Here is a 23,414-nt window from a genome sequence, read left to right on the forward strand (position 1 = left end):
CCTAGAGCTTAAAAACCCTATCACCTACTAAACTCTAAACCCTAAACACTAATTCCATAACTTAATACATTAAAAGCCCTAAACCCTAAACCCTACACCCTAATTCCAAACCCTAAACCCAAAAAAACTTATAGCTTAAAAACACAAAACTCCCAAAACCTTTAAAAACCCTAAACCCCCTAAACCTTAAAAGCCCTAATCCCCAAAATACCCTAAATCCTTAACCATAAACCCTAAACCCTAATTACTGGACCCTTAAATACCGAGCAGCAAACCCTAAAAATAATCCATACACGAATCAAGAACTATAAACCGTAACCCTAAATCCCAAAATAATGCACAAATAACCCCCAATTACGCACTGAAAATAAATTTAAATCAAATAAAACACTAATTTAATGAAAAAAATTAGGGTTTAGGCATACCTTTTGAAATTTGGGGAAATCCGAAGCCGAAGGGTGAAATCGATGCCTAATCGAAGTAGATATTAAGCAATTGATGCCCAAATGTCCAAAATCGAAGAAAATCGAAATAGAAATGGGAAAATCGAACGAAATCGGAAGGTATTTTCGGGGAAAAGGAGACTAGCCAGAGAGAGAAGGGAGTGGGAGGCCGAAAGGGAGAAGAGAGGGAGTCACAGTGACGAGAGAGAGGGCGAGGCTGAGAGAAGACCGAGAGATGAGGTCGGAGGCGAGAGGGAACTGAGACGATGGCCGGAGACGAAGGACGAGATCGATTTTAGCAGCAGCGACGTCGGGGGCGTAGGGAGACGAGAGAGGGAGTGCGGGAGAGAGGAAGAAAAAATGAGAAATGACGACGCGCGATGGGGAGGTGCGAGGAGAGAGGGGAAAAACCGAGCATCGCCCGTCCTTCAATTCAAAGAAGATCAAACAAGGCCTTCTTCCACATGATCGAAATTAAAGCATGGAGATGAAGGACCCCTTCATCCCCTGTATCGAGATGAAGCTTCATCTGCGCTCCACTAACGACTTCAAGTGTTGAAGGGCGTTATGCGGTTGAAGATCATCTCGTCCTTCAAGTTAATTAACACCCCCAATGTAAGTAAAATTAAATCATTTGTTGGTGTTAATACGGTAGTTGTAAAGTGCACTAGAAAATACTTTTACTGTGTTAGTGTCTAAATAAAAAATATAATGTAAATAAAAGAATGAATAAATTTTTATAATATATCTAAATTGAACTTATACCTAAACAGATAATTAATTAAAACAAACATATTTACTATACTAATAAGTAATGTAATGTAATATTAAAATGTATTAATTAATTAAATAAAATATTTCATTTATAAATTATTACAATTTATTTTAACCCCTAAACGGTGCACTAATTAATTATAAATAATAAATAAATAAATAAATAACAAATATATATATATATATATAATATGTATATTATTTTATTAATAACATAAGATAAATTTTTACGTCATATATATTAATAATATATTTCCACAAAATTAACAATATTTAGTTTAATTAATGACAAAAATAGAAGAAATAAACAAAAATATTCAATCACAGTTCTTTGTAAATCCTGTTATTTTTTCTTACAGTTATTGCACAAGTAATCGAACACAAGAAATGTAATGTGCAAGAGATCAACTTTCAGCAAACTTTCATTTTCTACTCCATTCTGATCTACCATTCAATCTACACGATGCTCTCAGCAGTCAGCAGGCATGCTACTGAAAAAATTGTTAGCAACAAATCAGATGCTGTATACATATATGATTGATTGCGCATTTTACAATCATTATAGATATTATCTTGATTCACGTCTGAAGAATTTGCTCAATGATCTTGTTGATTCCACTTCCGCGTGCCTGAAAGGAAAGAAGAACATTACCGCAAGTTCTACACAGGCACAGGGAGAAGAGGGAAATATAGCTCACTTTTACTCCCAGAGCTATAGCTGTTTTGATCTTAACCACTTCGCCTAATCTCAGGGAACCTCTGCGATCCTTAACAAGTATCAATGGTACTTTACGAGAGGATGCCAAACTTGGAAGATGTTTTGTTAGCCATCTTGGATTACAATCAGAAGCCAAAAGAACAGCCTGAACCAAATAAGCATTAAATCACCAAATACAGAAATTACACAAATTAAAAGATAACTCTCATCTTTTATTTTTGTTAGAAACTCAATAATCACAGGAACAGCTCATGGAAATAAGCGTTACATACACACCAGTATGGGTGTTTAAATCTTACCGGAGCACAATTTGTTTTAGTGCAGGAAAACAAAATCACTTAATGATATCGAAATAAGAGTTCATATTAAAACAAAATAATGGTAAGACCAAGGAAAGTGTTGATTAATCACAATAGGCTACAATGAAAAAAGAAAATCGGGGTGGTTCCAACCTGAACCTGAACTAAAGTTGGTTTTTGACCAATTTTGAAGAGGAGGAGATTCTTTATCTGAACTTCCTCTCTCCGCGGGAGGCATTCGTTCCAGGATACGCGTGAAATCATTGACCCCAATTGAAAATTGTTGCTATAAAGGGCAAATTTGTATCATATCTGTAGTTCTTTTAAGTTATTTCAGAAGTGAAATTTTTTTGACAAAATAATACAGAAAACAGAGTTCCATATTTTTTTAGGCAGGGAACCCCTTTTAAGTTTTGCCGTTTCTATTTCCCTAACAAGTTTAAAATATAGAAGATGATAAGAGCACATAGTATAAACATTAAGAATGACATTGAATGGAGCTGATTCAAAACATTATCCAGTATTTTTCTACTAACCCTGAGAGTCTTTGCAACAGCGCAGCAAGGCGCTCTCCTTCATAGTGAATGGTCCTTGAGCTACTTAATGAAAACAAACAAGAGACGTATTAGGAAACCATCAATGCTGCTACGAACAGGAACAGTTTTACAAAACTAAACCATAACAGAACCGAGAAAATGAAGGACATACTGGCTTTCCTGGACTGCAGAACCAAGCTTCGAAGCTTCAAGAACCTTCCGGGATTTTTTCTTAGTCATTATTTAGAAATCCACCACAACAAGAGATTACACAGAAGCAGTAGCTTCAACAACTTGGGCACCTCTGCACATAAGCAGTGGGACAATTCACTCTCGCTTAAAAACGAAAAAGGGAAACAATTAACGTGAGCCAAAATCCAGAACAAATAATCTCCAACACTAAACAAAGCAAAATTCAACCCATGGGGTCCTTAAATAAGTAAGAAATCTGAGAAATATCAGAGGTCGCATTATGAATTCTCTGTACAAAATTTTGCCAATCATAAGGTATGCAAGGCTACAGAGCAAGCCATAAAACGCCAACCCAGAATACTACCACACCCAGTAAAATAAAAGAGAACCCGAAGAAGATTACAGAGATAAGCATGCTAAGGAGCTCATATATGCAACCCTTACAGCTACCGTTCCTCTTCTTCTGCTTTCTTCTGCTGTGTTTACTAAATCTACAGCCACTTAAGCGAGTCCAGACACGCCAAAAGGAGGGAGAAGTATTTGTTGGGGCGCCGGCACTCTGATTTACCAGGTGCACTTCAAATAACAATGAAATTCACTGCCCACTCGCTCAAGGGATAAAATCGCATTAATAAATATGGAATATTAAGCAATCACAATCAGTGAAACATGGAGAGTATGGAATAGGATGATGGAAAATCATCGATTGACCAAAGCCCTAGCCCCAATTCTTCCTTGTCTAGAGTGCTGGCGTTTGGTCCTTCGGTGGTCTCATCAAAACAATCACGGCAAGGTCCGATACAGTGATCCAAACTTACCGCCAGGATTTAGAAGAGTTCAGCTCCAAACTCAAAAAGGAAACATCCATTCTTCCAGAAGTCATCTAGGACCCCCCTGGATCTCTAGAAGCCAGTGACTGTGTTGGTCAAGAATCTCTGGAGACTGTCGGAATCCACGGAATTGAGGAGAAATTATCCTCAGAGACAATGACTGATTCTTCTGAACCCAATAATGATGACTCCGCTGCAAAGTCTGATGAGAAATCTTTGGAAGGAAAGGCGGAGCCTAGTGAGTCAAGCAAAGATAGTGATTTTTCAGTCGTTTCGAGCCAACAGTCCTCTCATGAGGAAGATGATCTTGGCTGGGATGAAATTGAAGATTTGGGAAGTAACGATGAAAAAAAGATGATCACTGTTGATAGCAAGAGGAAGATGAGGAAAAAAAAAGAGTCGCTGAGAGAGAGAGCAAGAAGGAGAGGGAGATGGGAGGCCGAAAGCGAGAGCACGAGCGAGAGGTGCCGAGAGCAAGAGGGAGAAGGGAGAGGGTACCGAGAGCGAAAGTGAGTGCGCGAGGGAGAAGGGAGACGGTGCCGAGAGCAAGAGCAAGTGCGAGAGGGAGAAAGGAGAGGGTGCCGAATGAGGTTGTCGAGAGCGAGCGTCGGGAGAAATTTTCACGACCCGATGAGTTCACGTGATGAACCAAGATTTCAGTGGGAATCCTGATTCACCCACTTTACTCAGGAGCGGGTTCAAGTGAATGAATTGGTTCATCCACTTGAAGTTGGCTCCGGGTACTGCACTAACAGGTTCAAGTGAATGAACAGTGTAATCAATTACACTTCTCCCTTGCATTTTACTTCCTCTTTCCCCCTTTTCGTGGTTTTTTTAAAATCCTTTTCTTCAGAAGTACTAAAATGCCCCTATCTTTTTATCTTATTCCATTTTCCACGACTAACCTTATGAAATATAACTATTATTCTTATGGCCTGGTACCAGGCTGCTATTGCTTTTCACATTTGGCTTTATCTACAATTTATGAGACTGTTATATGACGTATCTTTGGCCAAAATTACTTCTCATTCATTATAACTCAAATATACCCCTAGATTCATTTCAACATAAAAAATAGAAAATACTTTATAAGTTTTGGAACAAAAATTTACCATGAAAACACAGTAAAGGAAAAAAATAGACTTGGAAAAAATTAAATTTAAATGAAACGGGTAAAATAGTAAGGAGGTGCAGCTAGCTTATCAAAATTTGATTCATTTCTCATATAGCCATGGTCATTGATAAATTATAAACGTCTAATCAGCTCTTTGGTCCGCTGGCCCATAAGCATTAAGTCTAGATAAAAGTCTCCTACACACAATTCCAAATCTTCAAGAAACTTGTGTTGCATGGCTACAAGGAACTAGCAAAGTAGCCTAATGGAGATTACCAACATTTCCTTTACTTCTTTTGCTCTGTTTGCTTCCTAAAAATTTATTTAACCCGAGCTACACCTATCCTTTAGTTGACTCGGTGTGTTCCAATCAGCCACGATAACTTAACTTGACCGAGTCATGATTGAATCCCCTATTAGATAAGTGTAAATTGAATCCCCTTTGACAAAGAAAAGAGAATGAAGGGTAAGAAAAAAAAACCTCACTAGCATTCCAGATAAGGGAAAATATCAATAAAATTTTTTGAAATCTATATTTGCTTCTATGAAATAAAAACCAAAAAGATACTCACCAAAGAGTGCAGCAGGCGACACAACAGACATGCACAGACCTTGAGAGCACACAGAACCTTAACCGAGCAGATAAATATTAGAAGGATTACAGAAAGAAGAGTGATTTCAGGAGGAAAATCTGTTTCAATGAAGAATACAGAAGAGAACAGAAACCACCTAGAACTGACTTCAGAGACCAGTCGCAGAGTCCTATAAGGTTTCCTCGGCTGACAGAAGAGATAAAGACCTCTCACCGGCGATCTTCAATGACAGGTGGCAATGACCATCAGGATTCGGGCACACAGAGCATGACTTGTTGTAGCCGCAGAGAGTAACCAGGTGTGAATTGTAGCCGATTTTCAGGGGAGAGAATGTGGGGAAGAAAAAAAAGAAATTCGAGTGTCCCATGATGGACGATAACAATAAGAATTTCAAGTGTAGTAGAATTTAGAGATGAGGAGAAAAAATAAAAATTTCGAGAGTAAGAGAGGAGAAGAGTTTTGAAATGAGAAGCAACTGAGAAGCCCACAAATCTGCTTCGTAAGGGCGACAACGTCAAATCTATTTTTTTCATCATTTTCCAGCAATTGACAGCACAACTTTCTTAGCTGACAATCGCTCCGTTGGGATAGGTTTAGTTCGGTTGGGTTTAGAGGGAATAGAATGATTAAAATATATGCTTGGAGCTGCTAATAGAAATCATAAACCAGTTACAAATTTTGGTGACTTACAATGACCAGATTGAATCTCTAAAATTTCACCCATAGACATTTTTGAATGCACTATTCAAACAGCTAAGGTTCGATTGGACAACTTTCCCTACAAACCTTCTATCATTTTTCATTGTTAGCCTCCATTTGGCTAGTCAACAATAGCTTATCTTTCTTGTCCAGTTCGATGGGGTAGTCTAGTAGAACGGTCATGAGTAATTTTTCTCAGTTAGCTCGATTGGTCAAATGGTTGAGGGGAACAGACTCAAAAAATTTCTCTATCCTATCTAGTTGAGGGAAAGCTAGTCGAACAAACTTTATCATTCCATTGAGACTCGTTCTGACCTTGTACATGGGTCAGTCAAATACTTACTTGTTAGAATGATGGTCTTCATTCAGACCTCATCAACAGTTCTATCTTTTAGCAAAAGTCAATCAATCGGACTATTGGCTAGTCGGACGAATGTTCTAGCAACTTTTTTCTTGAGACTTCTTCTACCAAGTTTCTCATTAAATTTAAATTATTTTTTAAGTGTTTGTGAGGAAGTTGAAGTTCAAAATTCTTGTAAATACTCAGATTTTGATGATACTCAAAATAATTATACATACTCAAAATACTTTTCATTTGAAAGAAGTTTTGATACGTTTTATTATTCAAACTTTTATTCTGAATTTCAAACTTCTATTCACCTATGCATTCTCAATTTAATTTTGAAATCAATATTAGGGTTGTTGATATCTTGGTGGTTTCACCTAAGAGTAACTTGTAACTAAATTATGTTGTATTTAATATATTTTTTTCAAGAGGTTTTTATGTTTTAAATTATTTAAGCAAGTAACCCTTGCTCAAGTTGTTTAAATATCTCTATTGAGTCTAGGTGATTGTACCTAGAGTTGTTGACCATGAGTCTCAAAGTGTTTGGGCAAGTGTTGTAACTTGAACCTTTGTGGTTCCATGCTCTAGATGTCATTTGGAAAATTCAAGAGAAACATTTAATTCCAAAGAATGGCACCCTGGGAGTGGAGTAGCAATCTGAAATTGTGCTTGTGAACTACTATAAAAATCTGTGTAATGAATGTCCCAATTGAGCAAAAGTAGTAGATAGCCACAAAACTTAAACAAACCTACCCTTCCAACCCTTCCGACCCTTCCAACCCTCAACCCCCTAAACCCTAACCCTTAAACCCCCTAAACCTTAACCCTTAAACCCTAAACCCTAACCCCTAATCACTAAACTCTAAGCTGCCAAAAGTGAGACTTATTTATGATCCAAAGGACGTTGCTCACTTCAAGGACTTTCTCCCTTCAAGCTACTCACACACAAGACCTGCTCATATAGTAATTGAGCTTTTTGACTCTTACTGTTGGGAAATGGGAGCCGCACAGGCTTCTGCTCCAGGGATTAATATCCAAACTTTTGGGACTGCAAATAGTCACCAATATGTAGGAAAATATTAGCTCTTGTTGGTTGTTAATTTAGTTAAACAATACCTGTTCTCCCATTCAACTTTAATTATGGACTAGAAATTCAATCAAAAGATGAACAAGAAAACACTCTCACGCCAACAAAGTTTTGGTATCGATAAACCCTAAACCCTAAACCCGAACCCTGAAACCCTAAACCAGAACCCCAAATTCAACAAATCATCAATTAACAAAAATTCAATTAAATTAAATCATAATATCAAATTAAATCAACTAACACAATTAAATACAGAAATTAAACCATAACAACAATTAAAGTAATACAAAATCTAAAAAAATACAGATATTCAATACCAATTTAATCAATAAATTTAAATATATACATACAGAATTAATTAAATAAACAAATACAGAAATTAAGTATAAAGTAAATATTCAACTATTAACAGAAACACAGTTAATTCATTTAATTCAACCACTTTTTTAAATTAAATAAACTAATACAATTAAATACAGAAATTAATTCATTATCAATCCAATTTCAATAAATTTATTATTTCATTATTAACAGAATTTATTTAACTAAACAGTCAATATCAACCCTATACACAGAAATTACAAAAATATAATATGGAACAATTCAGGAACCCCTAAATTTGAAGAAATTAAAAAAATACAGAAATTTAAAAAATCCAAAGATTAGGTCTAGAGTACAATACCGTTAGGTTTTTGAATTTCGGATTACATAAATTGAGAGAAATTTTGGGTGGAAACGATAGATTTAGGGTTTAGGTTAGAGAAATTGACATAAATTTAGGGTCCGGGGTTCAAGATAGGGGGCGACGGAGGAGGAGACGGGGGCGAGGGATGCGGGAGTGCGAGGGCGAGGGCGAAGGCGAGGTTGCGAGACAGGCTGCGGGAGGGCGAGGGCGCGGCTGCGAGACGAGGCTACGGGAGTCGACGGCGAGGGCGAGGCTGCGAGACGCGGCGAGGGAAAGAAAGGGGAGTGGGGAGCGGGGCTTCGTGCAGCGCCGTTGATCATGATCCAGAAACCCGATTTCGTATTTTTAACACGAAATGGGGTTTCGTATTGGATTAGGCCTCATGACGTATAATAATAATAATTAAATAATATTAGTAATATTATCTCAAAAATAATTAATAAGTTCTGTAATTTATAGTAATAATTTTTTATAATAATAATAACTAATAATTTGAATAAATAAGTAATTAATATAAGTAATAACTAATAAATATTAAGAAATAATAGAGACATGATAATTATTACTAATTAATAATTTAATATTGGTAATATAGATTTCAATTTATTTATTAATTTATAATTATTACTAATCAATAAATTAGATCGATAATTATTGATAATAATAGTTAATAATAATAATTAATGATTAAAATAAATTTATAGTCAATATAAGTATTAATTAATAATTATAATAAATAATTGTTAAGAGGGTGTCACGAGTGGCCCCGTGTTTGCCACACGTAAGCCATGCATACACCACACGGTTGCCACACGTTCGGTTTTTGTTTTACCTCTTGAGCTTCATGTATCTAAGGAGGAAAACCAAACAGTGACAGAGATTTTGAGGTTAACGAAGACTTTTCTTGTTTTTTTTTGGTTTTTTGGCTCATTATCCCTCCTAATCCTTTCGGCAGCTCCATTCCCACAAGACCCACAAGACCATGCATCTCCTCTCTCCAACCAAATCATTGCAAATTTATCATATCTCCTCAGTATTTCTCTTTTTTTATTTTTGTTGGGGCCAAATATATTAGCATTGTGTCATCCCTTCTGATCACATGGAATGGAAAAAGGGTCCCATTTATTAATGTAAATGGGTTCTATGCATCTATTTTTTTGTGAGTAGAAAGGACCAACCAATTGCTAGTACATGTAATAGACTGTCTAATCTCCTTTCATGGCCTTTAGAATCTCAAATTCGACTACAAGACAATATTTAGGGTTGCTATCAGGTTGAAACCTGATTTACAATGAGAAATTGAATATCAAATCCATTTCTTAATGGCATTCATTAACATTTTTAATGATTACTTGTTAAGAAACAGGGTAGCTCCCCTTTGGTTTTCTTTCTTAGTTGAGACAATGCCATGCAAGGTTACAACTTACAACTTATGAATTGAAGAAAAACTTCAATTTTTTCACCATCATCCCTACAAGCTTTTCTTCTTGCTTAGGTTTTTGCCATCGCAAAATGCTACGGTGAGTTAGGAAACCTACTAGAGTTTTGTTGCTATATTAGTACTTGTAGATGTTGATCCTTATACCTTGGTCCAACTTGTGTATGAATTTTGCTAGAGTTTGATGTCTTGTCATATGGCTAGGACCGGAAATGTCATCTTTCTTACTGTGTATCTAGCCAACCTGGGTGGTTAATGGTTGGGTATCTTTTGTCATAGCTCCTCCATTACTTGGTTGGGTCTCTTTTGTCATAGTTCCCCCATTACTTGAGAGAGAGAATTATAAAGTATTGTGGTGGTGGTGAAGCCTAAAGTGATGCATGTTGTTTGCTTACTGTGAAGCTTATTCAATTTTTTCAAAGAGTAATGGTGAATTGTTGATTAGAGTTGTTAATCATAGTCATATTTTCTAAGTACATCCAAGTAAGGGTGAGAATAGATAAAGAAATTGTGTTTATTAATAGTGAAGTGGTTTGTTGATTTTCAAAACTTCATAGATTTAGCTCATAGAGAAAAAAAAAAAAGACACACATTAGGAGAAAACAGAAAGAAGAAAAGGTAATGGACTTCTGTCCTAATCCTTCCCTTGAAGTTCAATTTATAGAATAATGAAACAAAAATATTATAATTATGTCCCTAAAACTTAACTTAATTACATTAATATCATCTTTTATGAGGTAACTCTTTATTTACCATCTTGTCATCATTATGTGAGCTTATGGGTTTTCTCCTTGAGTCTATCTTCCACATCCCTTGGATGTGTGGGCCTTCCTTGGTCTTATGAGCTTGAGCCCATCTTCTAACACACTTGGATGTGTGGATCTTCTTTGGTTGTATGGGTTTGGCCCCATCTTCCAGTACTCCCCCTCAAGCTGGGGGTGAGAGAACATCATAAACACCTAGCTTGCTGCAAATAATGTATAAAATCTTCCTGTATAAAATGTCAATCAACCATATCTTCCAATACGGGCCTCAAGCTGGTGGTCTCTTCAAGTGGCCCAACTGGTATAATATAAGTGATAGTAAAATCGTTTATAGCCGTAAGACATCGCTCCATACTCCAGTCAAATAACTCATGCTGGATGTTTGGCACGCTCCTATCTTATGTAGGTAGTGTGTCTATAGGTATTGCTCAAAAGTGTATTAAAACTCTTCCATCACCGTGTGCCTCCACAGGACATTGACTCTCAAATAGTAGGAGTAATAAATACCAATTAAGGGAGGTAACGGGTAATTACTCAGAAGATAATATTATGGGGCTACTTGTGATTTTTTCTTCATTAGAATAACCAATAGTGACAACAATCAACAACTGAGAAGTCCTTCATTAATAATGTATTAGTCAAAGAGACACAATAGCACCTTAAATGGGCCTAGGCCCATTAACACGTACAAAATAATAAAAATCCTTAAAAAAATGACCCATAAAATAATCCGATGCAAGTCTATGCACCAAATAATATGTTGACCAAGGAATAAGCTATCAATACTTCAAAATAATAATCCAGACAAGCCGAGTAAGATATTAGACCAATACAGTCGCATGAGGTATAGAACTTGGGACCTAGACCTGTATAACTGAGGCAAGAAGCAAGTGAATTGGGCCGAGTCAAGTTGACCCTCGGCTGAGTTGATTCACCGAGTTGACATGAGTTGACTCAGTAAGGATCATAACCAGAAAACGATCCTCGGGTCTCCAATTTGCTGGGTTAACCCGAGTGGACCAGGTTGACTCGAGCAATAATTCTGAACAGTGACTCGACTCGCTGGATTAAAATCACGCTACCGAGGTGGGATTTTAATTCCGAAACAGTGTCGTCGTTGAGCAGAAACGAGACACCAACGAGAGTAAACTTCCGAAGATATTTTCGTGATCTTTCTTAATAGAGATGATAGCCAGCGAAGGATTAACAGAACAACTGGTTTCTTACGCCAGAAACAAAAACGGATTGACAACACTTATATCCCGGAGAGGCAGGTCTGCAGAGAATAGGGAGTCTCCAAAAACAGCAATGCAGCAATGGAGAAACGAGAAATCAGCAGCGTCGACAGCAGCAAGAAAAGCGAAGATGCCAGCAGACAGGAAACTTCCCGAAATAGTATTGCGAGATTAAAAAAAATGATCATGCTGTTGTGACGAGCTGTTAGCGCAGTCTTTAGCAGAAACAATCTCGGAAGGTAATCTTTTGGCATATAACGGGCTGACGATGAACTTCCGCTTGGAATGGGAGATTAATAGAGCATGCCAACAGGGAAATTGTCCAAAAATGCAGCAGTGACTTCGGCAGATTAAGTCCGCGAAACCAGTAAAGAGGTCTGCTAACAGCTATTGCCCACGAGACAAGATCACGGAGATCCCATGTCTGCTAACAAATATAACAGAGAACGATGGTAATGGCAGAGGACTTCCGACGATATCTGTGAATGGCAGAGTACTTCCGACGATATCGGTGACCTTCCGATGATAGGAGCGCCCTCCAAACGACTTCCGATGATCAAAAGCCATTGTTTTCAGTAACTTTCTCAAGGAATTATCTTCTGTCGTTCAACTTTTAGCAGCAATTGGTTCGACTTCTTCTCTCACCTTCACCTTGGGATACATTTTCGAGATGCCTTAAACCTTGCTGGGTTTGGGAAAGATGACTTATGAACTTGGGCATATGGTATAGAGAGAAGCAGAAAATCGGAAAGCGAGTAAATGCGTTGAGAAACAGAGAAACTCTTCAGCAGCAACAACTACTAACCACAGTGGCAGAAATAGAGACACTGGATTATCTAGAAATTACTGGAGCAGCATCTTCAGTGCTCTTTTTTCTAGCATCAGGTACTTGAAAAGCTAGCTAATCGCATTGAAATGGTACTCAAGGGTAGAGGTGGCATCGAACCGAGCCGGTTCGTAAGCGGCTCGAGCTCGGCTTAGTTCGATTCGATTTATTTGGATCTCAAACTCGCTCGTTTGAGTTAACGAGTCATGCTCGACCGAACCATGGTTCGGTTCGAAAGTTCGTGAGTTAGCTCGTTAACGGCTTGGGAGTGAGGGAACAGGAGCGGGATCGAGAGTGAGGGGTGAAAAAATTCTTCTACCCCTCGTCACCGTGGAGCCCCTCCCATCCGCTGTTGTGGCCGCCTTTGTCGCCGTCGACAACTGCTCGCCGACTGCCTTCGCCGCTGCTTGGTTCAATTTCTTCCTCCCCTCGTTTGCCTTCGCCGCTACTTCCGCTCGGTTAGATAATTTCATGCAGAGTTAATATACAGAGGTTGTGTCTAATTTTAAATAGAACTTATGCTTAATTTTATGTAAAATGTATGCATAACTTTATATACAATTTATTTGACTTGTATTTTATGTAAAGTTTTAAATGTAGGTTGGAGCTTGAACTCGGCTCGAGCTCGAGCTTGAACTCAGTAAAAATTATTGGGCTCAAGCTTGATTACGATTTTAGGGTCGAACTCGAGTTCGAAATATTTAAATCAAATTCGGCTTGAACATAGGCAAATTTGGGCTGGACTCGGCTCGACTCGATGCCACCCCTACTCTAGGGAAACCCTGTTAGCATTGAAGAGATAGACCTATCAATTATATTTTCCTTTGTAAAAGATTTTGGGAAGTATTTTTTATTTATTTCATGAGTGTGGTGGCAGTTGTGAAAAAGCAAAGCCAAAGAAGACCGCACATCAGAGAATTATGGACCAGCTATCTTAAAAAGAAAATTCTTGTTGAGAATTTGAAGAAAGAAAAAATAAGGAGACACGTGCCCAATATAAAAAACTGGGAATTCTAAAAACCAAAGCTACGAGTCCTAAAAATCAATGATCTGATACCATGTTGATTTTCAAGACTCCATGGATTTAGCACATGGAGAAAAATAGAGAGACACCTAAAAAGAAGAGGTTATGGACTTACTAACCTTTCCCCTGAAACTCAATTTATAGATTAATAAAATTACAATATTATAATTATACCCCTATAACTTAACTTAATTACATCAATGTCATCTCTTATGAGATGACTCTTTATTTACCATCTTACCATCACTATGTGGGCTTATGGGCATTTTCCTTGGACTATGGGCCTCGAGCCCATCTTCCACATCTCTTGGATGTGTGGGTCTTCCTTGGTCTTATGGGTTTGATCCCATCTTCTAACACACTTGGATGTGTAGACCTCCTTGGTCGTGTTGGCTTGGGCCCATTTTCCAACATGGTTGATTAGAAATTTTTTGAAGAAGACAATTTGAAGTTCTCACATTACCAAAGTTGTGCATGACTAAGACCTATGACCTTATTTGAAGACATAACCAATAAGTTTTTATTGTCTTTTTATTTTGACTTACGCTATTTAACAAACTGAAGTTATAAACACTATCTTCTAGATGAGTGTTAGAAGACAATATATATTTGCTTAGGTTTCTAGTTAATTATTTTGTATAGAATCTTATTTTCGAGGATGTAAGAGAAACATGAATATTAATGCCTTATATAATTTTTTATTTCATAAATTAGAGAAAAGGGACAAACCTAGCCCTAACGTTCTTATTTCTTTCCCGCAAGAATTGTCTCTCTTTGACCACGTTCTCTTTCTTCTATCATCCTTTGCAAGTCTTTTGTAGAGGCAAAGTGAAAGGCAAGCATATATCTTGGTCAAACAATGTAGAACTTCTTATGAGTAAACCTGTCTTATTTTAGATGAATGTCTTTATGTAGCTTCCTATTTTGGTCATTTTGTTTGTATTTCACTATGGTTTATTTCTTGTTTGAGTGAGGGCTCTTTTAAGAAAAGAAGTATTTTAGGTATATGTTAATACCTAATTATCGTTAACCCATGAAATGGACTTCATTGGCCTCATTTTGGCATTCAAACCTAATCATTCATGTCACAATGCCCTTCATACTAAAGAATAGCGAACCCAAGCATTTCTAGCCCATGTGATTTCCATATTAGCTTTTGTTTAGTTGACAATGTTGTCTTACTATCTATTGCTTTATTTTATATATATAGAGAGATAAAAAGAGAGTTAAATATGAAGAGTCAATAACTTTTATTGAATTTCATGCAATGTGATTTCCATATTTGCTTTTGCTTAATTAACAATGTAGTCTTACTATTAATTGTTTATTTGTTTGATAAATGGAGATATGGAGAGTGTTAAATATGAAGAAGTAACTTTTGGAAAATATAATTCCAGTTTTTTATTTAATTTTATGCTTTTTTATAATTTTAAGAGTTTAACTAAGTTTTTTGTTAAAAATTTATGTTGAATATTGAAGTTTTTCAAATGTCAATGACCTCTCTCTCTCTTAGAAGTGTATTTTCTTGTAAATTTCATTATTATAGGATTAGTTTATACAAAATTTGTACTTCAAAGAGTATTTCCCCTAATCTAAAGTAGCTTTGGTGTGTTTGGGCTTTTTTCCATAGTTAGAGTACTTGAGGTTAAATAGTTCTTGACTTCAAAATAACAAATTTTCTCTTCTATTTCAAGTTCTATTATAGTAATTGCTCGTTGCATATTTGTTGATGGGGTATGATTGTTGTCACAACACTATGTGACATTGTGGGGAATGTTGTCAAAGTCCAATATTCTAGTTTTACTTAAATTTATGTGATGTTGTGTTATGGTCCCTAGCCATGGATCTAGTAACTCGGCGAGGTAATTGTGAATCCAGCACTATATTAGGGTTCTTGGTCACGGTAATGAAGAAAAGAACTCCCTTTCTTGTCCTGTTCTCGGTAGGATTGAAAAGGAGTTTCCTTTTCTTAGTTTTCTACGCAAATAAAATACTTCTCTTGTTGTACTTGGCCAGGAAGGGTTAAACCCTTTTTGCTGCTCACGTCTAAGAGGGTAGGGACCCTCTGGAATGGTTGCTGCTACCCATGTAGGAGAGATTAAGACTTCTTAAGGCTCTCTTACTCGGTTAGAAGCTAAAACTGCCTCTTTTAGCTATGCTGCTCGATTAGGGAATCAAGTCTTCTCTTTTCTTACTCGGATTGAAGGGAAATTCTTCCCTCTTGCTGCTGTAAACGTGGAAGAGGTTAGAGCCCCTCCTTGAACTCGAAAAATAGTATTCAAGACCCTCTCCCTTTATCTTAGACCATCTCAATGCAAAGCATAATTCAAAGAGAGAAGACATAAAGCTCAAATCAAGAGAACCATACCTGGAGCTGGTCAAGGAGACCTCCCAACCCTAGAGCTCGTCAAGGAGAACTCCAAACCCTATTTAACCTAATTCAATACTTGCCTTTTCTCTATTTCTCTACCCTTTAAATACGTTTTGACGCATGAGTGTTTTAGGGCTAAAAATGACAATTCTGCCCCTGGGTCCTTGCTCATTACATAATTAATGGAAAATTATACTTAAAGCAATATAAAATATAAAATTTAAAAGTAATAAACTCTGTGAGTCATTGCCTCCTCCTTTGGGTGACTCGGTGTGCTATTGAGCCCTCAACATGTTGATGTATGGCATCCAAATGTTGATGATCCACCAAAGGATCTTACGGAGTGTTGCATACTCAAAGCATATATAATATTTTTGAATTTGAAGAATCTTAGCAATGAGTCTTTTTCATCTTGTTTTATCTTCCAAGTGAAAAATCCTTACATGGTTTGTGTATCTAAAGTCGGATCCATGTATGATTTTGTAAAGGATCTTAAGAAGTGTTGCGTACTCATTACTACTTTTAACATTTTTTAATTTGAATTATCTTAGATAAGACTTTTTTTAGTCATTTTTTTGTCTTCCAAGTGAAAAACCCATACAAGGTTTGCATTTCTATTTTGTTTTATATTAGAAGTAAAAGACATATTAAAAGGTATTTTCATTACATTATATTACATTATATGAATAAAAGAAGAAAATGGTTCTTTTTTTAATTATACACTTAAAATATATGAAAGAGTGTTTTTGTCATTTTTTTATTATATAACATGTTGCTCATATACATTTTTTGTATTTTTATTATTTTATTTTACATTAGAAGTATAATGCATATCAAATGGTATTTTTATTATTTTATATTATATAATAGTATAAATTTTTTTTTTCTTATTTTTTACATTATATACTTAGAATATATGAAAAGGCATTTTAATATTTTAATATATAAAATGTTTGTCATATATCTTTTTGTGTTTTCATCATTTAATTTATGTAGAAGTATAAAACATACTAAAGAGTATATTTTTTTATTTTGTATTATACTATATAAGTTATTTCAAATGGTATTCTTGTCACTTATGTTATTATTTTTTGTTTTATAAATATAGTATATTGAGTATTTCTTTCATTTTATATTATATTACATGAGTAAAAAATATTAAATGGTCTTAAATTTATTAATTTTTCTAATATAGATTAAGGAACTGCTAAGTTTATTAGGAGTCCATTAAAAACTTATTATAAACCCAATAAACACATTTTGTTCTTAATGGGTAGTATTTTTAGTTATTTTGTGTTGGACTTGGTTTTGACAAGGAACTTTTGATCTTCAAAACATTAATTAGAAGAATGGAAAATGATTAAGGAAGCAAACCTAGTCTTCAAAACATTCTAGCTTCCACATCCTTCTAAACATAATATGAAAAGTCCTTGTTTCTCTTCCATCATAAATGAATTAAGATTCTCCGTAGTCACATATTCTTTTCAATTTTTTTGCGTAGGAATTTTCTTCTCCTGGCAACCTCTTTGTTTGTCAATGACAATCTTCTAATTCATTATTTTGAAAGGCAAAGAAAAATTCCTGGTTCATATTGAACCTGGTCCCCAACTTAGATTACTGGTCTTACAAACCCAACTGACCTGGCTTGTTACAGGGTCATAGAGGGAAGGAAGAGCGGCAAGGCCGAGAGAGCAAAGGGGTGAGAGACATGGGGCTCCTCCACTATCGTGGAAAATGAGGAAGGGGGATGGAGGGGTGTTCTTCAATAAAAAAAAATCCCTTGATCAGAGGCTTCTTGCATAAATGTAATGGCAAACACCTTGACAAATGGGAAGTGTACGTCTTGTTCATTCGATCATTTTGGGTAAACAGAACAATCCCTATTCCATCTCTTCCACGACCTCTAAGAATGGTCAGGCTTAAGCAATTGGGGCAAGATAAAGTATCTCTTGGAATGAGAGCGATGGTGAACATATCAATTCACAAAGGGCTCAAATTTTCCATTCCTAAGATTTTCCTAAAATGTTTAAGACGTACATAAAGAACTAAATAGTCCCACTACTATGACACGGTGTTAAAGTGCAACACGACAACAAATTAATGCAAACCTCAGTCATGGTCGATTAGGATGTTGTACTCGTGCAATCAAATGGGGACTATGCCATGGAACCTTTGTTAGGAATTATACGCCCTAATTCTAAACTAACAAAAGTAATAATAATAATCACAGAAGAAAGGAAAAATAAGTACGAAAAAAACAACAAGATTTATACAGGTTCACCTCAAGGTGAGACTATGTTTTGTTTTCCACCGCTACAGTAATCCACTATAAAGATGAAATAGTTTACAAGAGAAATCACACACATTTATAAGTGTTTTTCTCTAACCTCTCTCGGAAGAAACTAATTATGCTCCTTGGATGAATGATTAAAACCCTAATAGAAGCGTCTCAAATATAAAGAGAAAATTAGGGCAACCACAATACAAGGGATGAATTTCCAAATTACCCTTAATGAAACAACAGTTAATATATCGTGGACCTGGTAGGGGCTCCCCGCCCCCTTTCAACCCCCACGATGGCCTTACCACGAAGGTCGATCAGCGTAGGGCATGGATTAACCCCCACAACTTAACAACCTTTGCAATCGTCTCTACGACTATGATATATGTGTCACTAGAAAGATCCAAAATTTCATCTTTCGCATACAAATACCACTTTCCCAAACCAATAAGACAAAACATCCTTAGGCGGTACTAGGAATACAATAACTCTATAAACGGGTTTCTTATCACTTCATCTTGGTCTCTGTAAACAGGACATGGTGGTTGATTCATGGATCATTCTTCCGAAACTTGAGCTTCTCTGTAAGCTTATGAGGATTCTTGCGTTTCATGTAGGTAAACCCGGTCCCTTCGGCTGAAACTAGTCGAATAAATATGGAGCATGCCTTCTTCGCCTTCCCCATCTCACTCTCCACCAATCTAATCTAGAAAAAAAAAGTAAGTGTAGTGCTTTCTTAATCAAACATGTTTTGGGGATATATATCTATATATATATATATATAAGAGATAAAATTATCAAGCCACCACAAAAAAATCGATATCGTATATGGAGAATAATGATTCATTTAAATAGAAGACACCTAGAACATGACATCATCTAGAAGATTCAAGTTTTGATGGCAAATCAAATTGATTAATAGTAAATTGGCTAGTATTTTCAAAGTTTTAAAACAAACAAAAGCATTTCTATGTGAAACATACTCACTTGTATCAAGAGTATATTCACGAGAGAGTTGCTACAAAAAGACCAAAAGGGGGAGAACAAAATGAACTTGTAGTTTGTTACAAATGATGTATATAATCTTTTTTGTATAAAATGACACATCTTACAATATGCCTTCATCTTCCAACACTCCCCCTCACACTGTTGCGTCCTTCCATGAGGCCCTACTGGCATAATATAAGTGATAGTAAAAATCACTCCTAACTGGTAAGACATTGTTCCATACTCCAGTCTTAATGCTGGATATAGGGCACACTCCATCTTCTATAGGCAGTGTGTCTATCGGTATTATTGTGAAGTGTCCACCACCATGTGCCTCCATAGGACAATGACTCTCAAGTGGTAGGAGTAATAAAAGCCATTACAGGGGGGGGGGGGGGGGGGGGGGGGGGGGGGGGGGGGGGGGGGTGATGTAGTGGGTTTATTTATAATGGTGTCCAAATCTAGACACCGACTCTCATGGTCTCCCAATCGTGATATTTTTGCGATTTAAATTTATCATAGTGTCCCAATTTGGGCACCGACTCTCATGGTGTCCAAACCGTGATATTTTTGAGAGTCAAATAAATTATGGTATGAGAAAAGGTACTGAGGCCACCTCTTCTTCAATAATAATGTCTTATCCAAAGAGACATAATAGCAACAACTATAATGTAACAAAACCATCTTCCAACACATATAACATGAACCAAAATAATTAAACTTGTAGAAGGACCCATGAAATAATCATAATCCGATATAAATATTTTTCCTAGATGCAGAAGCTTCATCTTTTGTGCTCCCCCTTTCTTGAATATTTTGGTCACATAAAATTATCCACAACATATGGAATAAAATACCTCTTTCTTGTACTTTTTCTACTTCTCATCCTCAAGTTGGGATGTAATGGCAGTGATCCCAGTTTGAACCAAATATCATAGATGTAGTAATAAACACAAATAACAGAGAGGTAGTAATAAGCCCTTAAACCAGGGAGAAGTGAGATATTTTCCTTTGTGAAGGAAGATTAAAAAGCGTGAGATAAATTCCTTCATTTTTTTTTTTATTACTTCATGTTACTAGTTTCAAGATTTAGAATGGTGTCCAAATTTGGATAATGGTTTATTTATAATGGTGTCCAAATCTGGACACCGACTCTCATGGTCTCCCAACCGTGATATTTTTGAGATTTAAATTTATCATAGTGTCCCAATTCGGGCACCGACTCTCATGGTGTCCGAACCGTGATATTTTTGAGAGTCAAATAAATTATGGTATGAGAAAAGGTACTGAGGCCACCTCTTCTTCAATAATAAAGTCTCATCTAAAGAGACATAATAACAACAACTGTAATGTAACACAACCATCATCCAACACATTTAACACGAACCAAAATAATTAAACTTATAGAAGGACCCATGAAATAATCATAATCCGATATAAATATTTTTCCTAGATGCAAAAGCTTCATCTTTTGTGTTCCCCCTTTCTTGAATATTTTGGTCACATAAACTTATCCACAACATATGGAATAAAATACCTCTTTCTTGTACTTTTTCTACTTCTCCTCCTCAAGTTGGGATGTAATGGCCGTGATCCCAGTTTGAACCAAATATCATAGACGTAGTAATAAACACAAATAACAGAGAGGTAGTAATAAGCCCTTAAACCAGGGAGAAGTGAGATATTTTCCTTTGTGAGGAAGATAAAAAAGCGTGAGATAAATTCCTTCATTATTTTTTTTATTACTTCATGTTACTAGTTTAAAGATTTAGAAGATGATTTAAAGATTAGTATGTGAATGTTTTTTATCTTATGATATTGCGGATATGAATGCCTCTTGATCTAGAAGAAGCTATCAAAGCAGTTTTGTCGGTTTGGATTTTTTGTTAATCAAGACTAGTCCATGATCAGATTTTTGGAAAAGAAATTTCTTCATGGGAACAAGATTCACTTGATATAGAAGATTAATATTGAGTCTATTATGAGTGGTTATTTACTTAAAAAAAATCAGAATAATGATTGTTTAGAGTCAATGCTAAATTTCTCCATGCAGCAAGTTGTTTGAAGAATACTACTTGGATATTTTCATTAGAATTTTTTGGAGAATAATTTTCGTTGAAGTGCCTATTATGGCTAAAGAAAATGTGAGTAGCAAAGTTGGTACACTCAGAATTACCACAATACCCTTACGAAGGGTAAAAATTTTATGAGTTGGTCCACATCGGTTAGGAAGTTTCTTATGACAAATGACCTTCTTGGTCATCTCACCAACCGTGGACCACCTATTGATCAAGAAGACATTTTTTATAACAAATTATTAAAAAATGATACCATTGTGATTAGTTGGCTAATCAGAAGCATGGAAAATTGTGGAAAGAATGCACCCATTGAGGGAGATATGGCCACACTATCGATACATGCTATTACAAGGAAAGGAGTCACTGTGGAAAAAATGGACACTATAGAGAAATATGTTATAATGCCAAAGACAACTCAAACTCAAAAAAAGGTTAATCAAGCCTTGGTAGGTGATACAAAGGAGGATCGGCCCCCAAAATCAACTAAAAAGAAAATTTTACTAATGAAGAATATGAGTTTTTTGAGAAAATGATGGGTTCTTCTCCAAGTTCCTCATTAAATACCGCTGCCACCACTGCTTCAAGTATGCTATCTACCTCATCTTCATCCTGGATAATTGACTCAGGAACCTCCGAGCATCTTACAGGTAACAAACATTTATTACATTTTGTATCTCCGTGTCATTCACATAAGTTTGTTACCATAGCTGACGGATCTCAAACCAAGGTTCGAGGGAAAAGGATTCACTTCCGTTACACCATCACTTCCTCTCACTGATATTCTATTTGTTCCTACCTTCCCTTTGAATTTTTTATCTGTTAGTCAGTTGACAAAGTATTTTAATTGCTCTATCACCTTCTCACTTATAACGAAGTAGGTGATTGGTGGAGGCCATGAACAAGGGGGGGTATACTACTTGGATATGCCAAAAATAAATACTGTTTCAGTCAGTGAAAATGAGACAAGGCTATGGCACAACCGGTTGGGACATCCATCTTCACAATCTCTTCATTATATGTTTCCTACTCTTAAAGTCATGTCTGAGTTTAATTGTGAAGTTTTGTCAACTGAGTAAACATCAAAGGAGTACATACTCACCTCGTCCAGAAGTCAAAAGTATTACTCCATTTTTATTAATTCATACCGATGTATGGGGACCCTTGAACGTCTCAAATATTTCTCAAGTCAGGTATTTTATTAAATTTATTGATGACTTCATTTGTACCACTTGGCTGTTTCTATTTAAGGAGCATTTTGAGATACCATTGATTTTTAAGTCTTTTCATGCTATGGTCCTCACTCAGTTTGGTCAGAACATAAAAATACTTCGGTCTAATAATGCTAAAGAATACATTTCCAAAGAACTTGACTCTTTTTGTCAATAAAATGGAATTATCCATCAAACATCATGTGCCTACATTCCTCAACAAAATGGTGTAGCCGAAAGGAAAATTGTCATATTCTTGAGGTAGCTCGAGGTTTATTATATGCCATGAAAGTTTCATACTTTTATTGGCCTCATGCAGTCCTTACCGCATGTTTTCTTATAAATCATCTACCATTTTCCGTTCTTGGTAATAAATCTCCTTACTCTATATTGTTACCAAATGATGATCCATTTTCATTGCCCTTGAAAATCTTCGGATGTCAATGTTTTGTCCATATTTCCTCCCCAAAACACAATAAACTTGATCCTAAATCTATCAAGTGTATCTTTCTAGGATACTGTCGTACACAAAAGGGTTATGTTTGTTATAATCCCACTCTTCAGCATTTACTTGTGTCCAGGGATGTCACATTTTTTGAAGACTCTCCATACTATTCTCACAATGCTCCTCCAGGTTTATCTTCAGTACCAGGTTCTCCTCGACCGATTGTGCCCCGTGCTACAGAAACTTCTCAACCCCCACAAACACCACCCGCTGAGTTTACGTATCCCACTGAGGTAAGTCCATCTTCTCCAATTGTTTTTGGCCCACAATATGATACTCGTCCTATTGAATAAAGAAAAGAACCCAGTTCATGCATCATACCCTCTACGTCTCATCCCATATCAAATTTTGTGTCTCATCATCGTCTGTCCCCTGCATATT

At 36.2% G+C, this 23,414-nt stretch overlaps 1 long non-coding RNA gene across 2 annotated transcripts; it reads right to left on the reverse strand.

Annotated features, from left to right (window-relative positions):
* Positions 1 to 1,502: 1,502 nt before the first annotated feature.
* LOC137952515 (uncharacterized) lies at positions 1,503 to 8,593 on the reverse strand. 2 transcript variants are annotated; one of them, XR_011112295.1, is made up of 5 exons: positions 8,314 to 8,593; positions 2,943 to 3,074; positions 2,771 to 2,830; positions 1,916 to 2,080; positions 1,503 to 1,846 (listed from the first exon to the last, which is right to left on the reverse strand). It is a non-coding gene; the product is annotated as an uncharacterized lncRNA (long non-coding RNA). The 2 variants fall into 2 exon arrangements; XR_011112294.1 differs by having other exon boundaries at positions 2,771 to 2,833.
* Between the last annotated feature and the right edge of the window lie 14,821 nt (positions 8,594 to 23,414).

The sequence above is a fragment of the Aristolochia californica genome, unplaced genomic scaffold, assembly GCF_029961685.1.
Source record: "Aristolochia californica isolate CCGP_79_NKW_82.1479 unplaced genomic scaffold, dmAriCali1.0.hap1 SCAF_16, whole genome shotgun sequence".
Lineage (NCBI taxonomy): Eukaryota > Viridiplantae > Streptophyta > Magnoliopsida > Piperales > Aristolochiaceae > Aristolochia > Aristolochia californica.